The sequence below is a fragment of the Carassius gibelio genome, chromosome B22 (assembly GCF_023724105.1).
Source record: "Carassius gibelio isolate Cgi1373 ecotype wild population from Czech Republic chromosome B22, carGib1.2-hapl.c, whole genome shotgun sequence".
Taxonomy (NCBI): Eukaryota; Metazoa; Chordata; class Actinopteri; order Cypriniformes; family Cyprinidae; genus Carassius; species Carassius gibelio.
The window spans coordinates 47273747-47281246 of record NC_068417.1 but is presented as its reverse complement, the minus strand read 5'-3'; the positions used below and the strand labels follow the sequence as shown (position 1 = coordinate 47281246).

Here is a 7500-nt window from a genome sequence, read left to right as displayed (position 1 = left end):
CCTGCTAAGATTCAGAGATCGGGCATTGACTCTATTTTTTGGCAAAATTATTATATACTAAGTGAAAAATGTCCAAAAAGCTTACAGCACCTGGTATTCCCAGGCAGTCTCCCATCCATGTACTAACCAGGCCCAAACCTGTTAATATTCAGAGATCGGGCATTGACTCTATTTTTTGGCAAAATTATTATATACTAAGTGAAAAATGTCCAAAAAGCTTACAGCACCTGGTATTCCCAGGCGGTCTCCCATCCAAGTACTAACCAGGCCCAAACCTGCTTAGCTTCCGAGATCAGACGAGATCGGGCATAGCCAGGTTGGTATGGCCGTAAGCGAAGACAGCAGCAAAGAGAGGGCTATTTAAAGACCAGCCAATCTAATCGCCAGTACATTATATAAGTAGGAAAGAAAACCCAAAAGCTTAAAGCACCTGGTATTCCTAGGCAGTCTCTCATCAAAGTGCTAACCATACCTAAACCTGCTAAGATTCAGAGATCGGGCATTGACCCTTTTTTTTTTTTTTTTTTTTTTTTTTTAAAGAAAGATTATTATATTATTCGTGAAATTTTCCAAAGAGATTAAAGCACCTGGTATTCCCAGGCAGTCTCTCATCAAAGTGCTAACCAGACCTAAACCTGCTAAGATTCAGAGATCGGGCATTGACTCTATTTTTTGGCAAAATTATTATATACTAAGTGAAAAATGTCCAAAAAGCTTACAGCACCTGGTATTCCCAGGCAGTCTCTCATCAAAGTGCTAACCAGACCTAAACCTGCTAAGATTCAGAGATCGGGCATTGACTCTATTTTTTGGCAAAATTATTATATACTAAGTGAAAAATGTCCAAAAAGCTTACAGCACCTGGTATTCCCAGGCAGTCTCCCATCCATGTACTAACCAGGCCCAAACCTGCTAATATTCAGAGATCGGGCATTGACTCTATTTTTTGGCAAAATTATTATATACTAAGTGAAAAATGTCCAAAAAGCTTACAGCACCTGGTATTCCCAGGCGGTCTCCCATCCAAGTACTAACCAGGCCCAAACCTGCTTAGCTTCCGAGATCAGATGAGATCGGGCATAGCCAGGTTGGTATGGCCGTAAGCGAAGACAGCAGCAAAGAGAGGGCTATTTAAAGACCAGCCAATCTAATCGCCAGTACATTATATAAGTAGGAAAGAAAACCCAAAAGCTTAAAGCACCTGGTATTCCTAGGCAGTCTCTCATCAAAGTGCTAACCATACCTAAACCTGCTAAGATTCAGAGATCGAACATTGACTCTTTTTTTTTTTTTTTTTTTTTTTTTTTTTTTTAATGAAAGATTATTATATAATTCGTGAAATTTTCCAAAGAGATTAAAGCACCTGGTATTCCCAGGCAGTCTCTCATCAAAGTGCTAACCAGACCTAAACCTGCTAAGATTCAGAGATCGGGCATTGACTCTATTTGTTGGCAAAATTATTATATACTAAGTGAAAAATGTCCAAAAAGCTTACAGCACCTGGTATTCCCAGGCGGTCTCCCATCCAAGTACTAACCAGGCCCAAACCTGCTTAGCTTCCGAGATCAGATGAGATCGGGCATAGCCAGGTTGGTATGGCCGTAAGCGAAGACTGCTGCAAAGAGAGGGCTATTTAAAGACCAGCCAATCTAATCGCCAGTACATTATATAAGTAGGAAAGAAAACCCAAAAGCTTAAAGCACCTGGTATTCCTAGGCAGTCTCTCATCAAAGTGCTAACCATACCTAAACCTGCTAAGATTCAGAGATCGGGCATTGACTCTTTTTTTTTTTTTTTTTTTTTAAATGAAAGATTATTATATAATTCGTGAAATTTTCCAAAGAGATTAAAGCACCTGGTATTCCCAGGCAGTCTCTCATCAAAGTGCTAACCAGACCTAAACCTGCTAAGATTCAGAGATCGGGCATTGACTCTATTTTTTGGCAAAATTATTATATACTAAGTGAAAAATGTCCAAAAAGCTTACAGCACCTGGTATTCCCAGGCAGTCTCCCATCCATGTACTAACCAGGCCCAAACTTGTTAATATTCAGAGATCGGGCATTGACTCTATTTTTTGGCAAAATTATTATATACTAAGTGAAAAATGTCCAAAAAGCTTACAGCACCTGGTATTCCCAGGCGGTCTCCCATCCAAGTACTAACCAGGCCCAAACCTGCTTAGCTTCCGAGATCAGACGAGATCGGGCATAGCCAGGTTGGTATGGCCGTAAGCGAAGACAGCAGCAAAGAGAGGGCTATTTAAAGACCAGCCAATCTAATCGCCAGTACATTATATAAGTAGGAAAGAAAACCCAAAAGCTTAAAGCACCTGGTATTCCTAGGCAGTCTCTCATCAAAGTGCTAACCATACCTAAACCTGCTAAGATTCAGAGATCGGGCATTGACTCTTTTTTTTTTTTTTTTTTTTTAAATGAAAGATTATTATATAATTCGTGAAATTTTCCAAAGAGATTAAAGCACCTGGTATTCCCAGGCAGTCTCTCATCAAAGTGCTAACCAGACCTAAACCTGCTAAGATTCAGAGATCGGGCATTGACTCTATTTTTTGGCAAAATTATTATATACTAAGTGAAAAATGTCCAAAAAGCTTACAGCACCTGGTATTCCCAGGCAGTCTCCCATCCATGTACTAACCAGGCCCAAACCTGTTAATATTCAGAGATCGGGCATTGACTCTATTTTTTGGCAAAATTATTATATACTAAGTGAAAAATGTCCAAAAAGCTTACAGCACCTGGTATTCCCAGGCGGTCTCCCATCCAAGTACTAACCAGGCCCAAACCTGCTTAGCTTCCGAGATCAGACGAGATCGGGCATAGCCAGGTTGGTATGGCCGTAAGCGAAGACAGCAGCAAAGAGAGGGCTATTTAAAGACCAGCCAATCTAATCGCCAGTACATTATATAAGTAGGAAAGAAAACCCAAAAGCTTAAAGCACCTGGTATTCCTAGGCAGTCTCTCATCAAAGTGCTAACCATACCTAAACCTGCTAAGATTCAGAGATCGGGCATTGACCCTTTTTTTTTTTTTTTTTTTTTTTTTTTAAAGAAAGATTATTATATTATTCGTGAAATTTTCCAAAGAGATTAAAGCACCTGGTATTCCCAGGCAGTCTCTCATCAAAGTGCTAACCAGACCTAAACCTGCTAAGATTCAGAGATCGGGCATTGACTCTATTTTTTGGCAAAATTATTATATACTAAGTGAAAAATGTCCAAAAAGCTTACAGCACCTGGTATTCCCAGGCAGTCTCTCATCAAAGTGCTAACCAGACCTAAACCTGCTAAGATTCAGAGATCGGGCATTGACTCTATTTTTTGGCAAAATTATTATATACTAAGTGAAAAATGTCCAAAAAGCTTACAGCACCTGGTATTCCCAGGCAGTCTCCCATCCATGTACTAACCAGGCCCAAACCTGCTAATATTCAGAGATCGGGCATTGACTCTATTTTTTGGCAAAATTATTATATACTAAGTGAAAAATGTCCAAAAAGCTTACAGCACCTGGTATTCCCAGGCGGTCTCCCATCCAAGTACTAACCAGGCCCAAACCTGCTTAGCTTCCGAGATCAGATGAGATCGGGCATAGCCAGGTTGGTATGGCCGTAAGCGAAGACAGCAGCAAAGAGAGGGCTATTTAAAGACCAGCCAATCTAATCGCCAGTACATTATATAAGTAGGAAAGAAAACCCAAAAGCTTAAAGCACCTGGTATTCCTAGGCAGTCTCTCATCAAAGTGCTAACCATACCTAAACCTGCTAAGATTCAGAGATCGAACATTGACTCTTTTTTTTTTTTTTTTTTTTTTTAATGAAAGATTATTATATAATTCGTGAAATTTTCCAAAGAGATTAAAGCACCTGGTATTCCCAGGCAGTCTCTCATCAAAGTGCTAACCAGACCTAAACCTGCTAAGATTCAGAGATCGGGCATTGACTCTATTTGTTGGCAAAATTATTATATACTAAGTGAAAAATGTCCAAAAAGCTTACAGCACCTGGTATTCCCAGGCGGTCTCCCATCCAAGTACTAACCAGGCCCAAACCTGCTTAGCTTCCGAGATCAGATGAGATCGGGCATAGCCAGGTTGGTATGGCCGTAAGCGAAGACTGCTGCAAAGAGAGGGCTATTTAAAGACCAGCCAATCTAATCGCCAGTACATTATATAAGTAGGAAAGAAAACCCAAAAGCTTAAAGCACCTGGTATTCCTAGGCAGTCTCTCATCAAAGTGCTAACCATACCTAAACCTGCTAAGATTCAGAGATCGGGCATTGACTCTTTTTTTTTTTTTTTTTTTTTAAATGAAAGATTATTATATAATTCGTGAAATTTTCCAAAGAGATTAAAGCACCTGGTATTCCCAGGCAGTCTCTCATCAAAGTGCTAACCAGACCTAAACCTGCTAAGATTCAGAGATCGGGCATTGACTCTATTTTTTGGCAAAATTATTATATACTAAGTGAAAAATGTCCAAAAAGCTTACAGCACCTGGTATTCCCAGGCAGTCTCCCATCCATGTACTAACCAGGCCCAAACTTGTTAATATTCAGAGATCGGGCATTGACTCTATTTTTTGGCAAAATTATTATATACTAAGTGAAAAATGTCCAAAAAGCTTACAGCACCTGGTATTCCCAGGCGGTCTCCCATCCAAGTACTAACCAGGCCCAAACCTGCTTAGCTTCCGAGATCAGACGAGATCGGGCATAGCCAGGTTGGTATGGCCGTAAGCGAAGACAGCAGCAAAGAGAGGGCTATTTAAAGACCAGCCAATCTAATCGCCAGTACATTATATAAGTAGGAAAGAAAACCCAAAAGCTTAAAGCACCTGGTATTCCTAGGCAGTCTCTCATCAAAGTGCTAACCATACCTAAACCTGCTAAGATTCAGAGATCGGGCATTGACTCTTTTTTTTTTTTTTTTTTTTAAATGAAAGATTATTATATAATTCGTGAAATTTTCCAAAGAGATTAAAGCACCTGGTATTCCCAGGCAGTCTCTCATCAAAGTGCTAACCAGACCTAAACCTGCTAAGATTCAGAGATCGGGCATTGACTCTATTTTTTGGCAAAATTATTATATACTAAGTGAAAAATGTCCAAAAAGCTTACAGCACCTGGTATTCCCAGGCAGTCTCCCATCCATGTACTAACCAGGCCCAAACCTGTTAATATTCAGAGATCGGGCATTGACTCTATTTTTTGGCAAAATTATTATATACTAAGTGAAAAATGTCCAAAAAGCTTACAGCACCTGGTATTCCCAGGCGGTCTCCCATCCAAGTACTAACCAGGCCCAAACCTGCTTAGCTTCCGAGATCAGACGAGATCGGGCATAGCCAGGTTGGTATGGCCGTAAGCGAAGACAGCAGCAAAGAGAGGGCTATTTAAAGACCAGCCAATCTAATCGCCAGTACATTATATAAGTAGGAAAGAAAACCCAAAAGCTTACAGCACCTGGTATTCCCAGGCAGTCTCCCATCCATGTACTAACCAGGCCCAAACTTGTTAATATTCAGAGATCGGGCATTGACTCTATTTTTTGGCAAAATTATTATATACTAAGTGAAAAATGTCCAAAAAGCTTACAGCACCTGGTATTCCCAGGCGGTCTCCCATCCAAGTACTAACCAGGCCCAAACCTGCTTAGCTTCCGAGATCAGACGAGATCGGGCATAGCCAGGTTGGTATGGCCGTAAGCGAAGACAGCAGCAAAGAGAGGGCTATTTAAAGACCAGCCAATCTAATCGCCAGTACATTATATAAGTAGGAAAGAAAACCCAAAAGCTTAAAGCACCTGGTATTCCTAGGCAGTCTCTCATCAAAGTGCTAACCATACCTAAACCTGCTAAGATTCAGAGATCGGGCATTGACTCTTTTTTTTTTTTTTTTTTTTTAAATGAAAGATTATTATATAATTCGTGAAATTTTCCAAAGAGATTAAAGCACCTGGTATTCCCAGGCAGTCTCTCATCAAAGTGCTAACCAGACCTAAACCTGCTAAGATTCAGAGATCGGGCATTGACTCTATTTTTTGGCAAAATTATTATATACTAAGTGAAAAATGTCCAAAAAGCTTACAGCACCTGGTATTCCCAGGCAGTCTCCCATCCATGTACTAACCAGGCCCAAACCTGTTAATATTCAGAGATCGGGCATTGACTCTATTTTTTGGCAAAATTATTATATACTAAGTGAAAAATGTCCAAAAAGCTTACAGCACCTGGTATTCCCAGGCGGTCTCCCATCCAAGTACTAACCAGGCCCAAACCTGCTTAGCTTCCGAGATCAGACGAGATCGGGCATAGCCAGGTTGGTATGGCCGTAAGCGAAGACAGCAGCAAAGAGAGGGCTATTTAAAGACCAGCCAATCTAATCGCCAGTACATTATATAAGTAGGAAAGAAAACCCAAAAGCTTAAAGCACCTGGTATTCCTAGGCAGTCTCTCATCAAAGTGCTAACCATACCTAAACCTGCTAAGATTCAGAGATCGGGCATTGACCCTTTTTTTTTTTTTTTTTTTTTTTTTTTTTAAAGAAAGATTATTATATTATTCGTGAAATTTTCCAAAGAGATTAAAGCACCTGGTATTCCCAGGCAGTCTCTCATCAAAGTGCTAACCAGACCTAAACCTGCTAAGATTCAGAGATCGGGCATTGACTCTATTTTTTGGCAAAATTATTATATACTAAGTGAAAAATGTCCAAAAAGCTTACAGCACCTGGTATTCCCAGGCAGTCTCTCATCAAAGTGCTAACCAGACCTAAACCTGCTAAGATTCAGAGATCGGGCATTGACTCTATTTTTTGGCAAAATTATTATATACTAAGTGAAAAATGTCCAAAAAGCTTACAGCACCTGGTATTCCCAGGCAGTCTCCCATCCATGTACTAACCAGGCCCAAACCTGCTAATATTCAGAGATCGGGCATTGACTCTATTTTTTGGCAAAATTATTATATACTAAGTGAAAAATGTCCAAAAAGCTTACAGCACCTGGTATTCCCAGGCGGTCTCCCATCCAAGTACTAACCAGGCCCAAACCTGCTTAGCTTCCGAGATCAGATGAGATCGGGCATAGCCAGGTTGGTATGGCCGTAAGCGAAGACAGCAGCAAAGAGAGGGCTATTTAAAGACCAGCCAATCTAATCGCCAGTACATTATATAAGTAGGAAAGAAAACCCAAAAGCTTAAAGCACCTGGTATTCCTAGGCAGTCTCTCATCAAAGTGCTAACCATACCTAAACCTGCTAAGATTCAGAGATTGAACATTGACTCTTTTTTTTTTTTTTTTTTTTTTTTTTTTTTTTTTTAATGAAAGATTATTATATAATTCGTGAAATTTTCCAAAGAGATTAAAGCACCTGGTATTCCCAGGCAGTCTCTCATCAAAGTGCTAACCAGACCTAAACCTGCTAAGATTCAGAGATCGGGCATTGACTCTATTTGTTGGCAAAATTATTATATACTAAGTG

At 40.0% G+C, this 7500-nt stretch overlaps 12 non-coding genes across 12 annotated transcripts; all 12 read right to left on the bottom strand.

The window, feature by feature from the left end:
* Positions 1 to 215: 215 nt before the first annotated feature.
* On the bottom strand, positions 216 to 334 carry LOC128008640 (5S ribosomal RNA). The gene has a single exon (XR_008180374.1). It is a non-coding gene; the product is annotated as a 5S ribosomal RNA (ribosomal RNA).
* Positions 335 to 986: 652 nt separating this feature from the next.
* On the bottom strand, positions 987 to 1105 carry LOC128007675 (5S ribosomal RNA). Its single transcript, XR_008179430.1, has one exon. It is a non-coding gene; the product is annotated as a 5S ribosomal RNA (ribosomal RNA).
* Positions 1106 to 1488: 383 nt separating this feature from the next.
* LOC128007663 (5S ribosomal RNA) lies at positions 1489 to 1607 on the bottom strand. The gene has a single exon (XR_008179419.1). It is a non-coding gene; the product is annotated as a 5S ribosomal RNA (ribosomal RNA).
* Positions 1608 to 2117: 510 nt separating this feature from the next.
* Positions 2118 to 2236, bottom strand: LOC128008639 (5S ribosomal RNA). Its single transcript, XR_008180373.1, has one exon. It is a non-coding gene; the product is annotated as a 5S ribosomal RNA (ribosomal RNA).
* Positions 2237 to 2746: 510 nt separating this feature from the next.
* Positions 2747 to 2865, bottom strand: LOC128008638 (5S ribosomal RNA). Its single transcript, XR_008180372.1, has one exon. It is a non-coding gene; the product is annotated as a 5S ribosomal RNA (ribosomal RNA).
* A 652-nt stretch (positions 2866 to 3517) lies between these two features.
* LOC128007652 (5S ribosomal RNA) lies at positions 3518 to 3636 on the bottom strand. Its single transcript, XR_008179407.1, has one exon. It is a non-coding gene; the product is annotated as a 5S ribosomal RNA (ribosomal RNA).
* A 374-nt stretch (positions 3637 to 4010) lies between these two features.
* On the bottom strand, positions 4011 to 4129 carry LOC128007641 (5S ribosomal RNA). Its single transcript, XR_008179396.1, has one exon. It is a non-coding gene; the product is annotated as a 5S ribosomal RNA (ribosomal RNA).
* A 510-nt stretch (positions 4130 to 4639) lies between these two features.
* Positions 4640 to 4758, bottom strand: LOC128008636 (5S ribosomal RNA). The gene has a single exon (XR_008180370.1). It is a non-coding gene; the product is annotated as a 5S ribosomal RNA (ribosomal RNA).
* Positions 4759 to 5267: 509 nt separating this feature from the next.
* On the bottom strand, positions 5268 to 5386 carry LOC128008635 (5S ribosomal RNA). The gene has a single exon (XR_008180369.1). It is a non-coding gene; the product is annotated as a 5S ribosomal RNA (ribosomal RNA).
* Positions 5387 to 5607: 221 nt separating this feature from the next.
* LOC128008634 (5S ribosomal RNA) lies at positions 5608 to 5726 on the bottom strand. Its single transcript, XR_008180368.1, has one exon. It is a non-coding gene; the product is annotated as a 5S ribosomal RNA (ribosomal RNA).
* A 510-nt stretch (positions 5727 to 6236) lies between these two features.
* Positions 6237 to 6355, bottom strand: LOC128008633 (5S ribosomal RNA). The gene has a single exon (XR_008180367.1). It is a non-coding gene; the product is annotated as a 5S ribosomal RNA (ribosomal RNA).
* A 654-nt stretch (positions 6356 to 7009) lies between these two features.
* Positions 7010 to 7128, bottom strand: LOC128007629 (5S ribosomal RNA). The gene has a single exon (XR_008179385.1). It is a non-coding gene; the product is annotated as a 5S ribosomal RNA (ribosomal RNA).
* Positions 7129 to 7500: the final 372 nt, after the last annotated feature.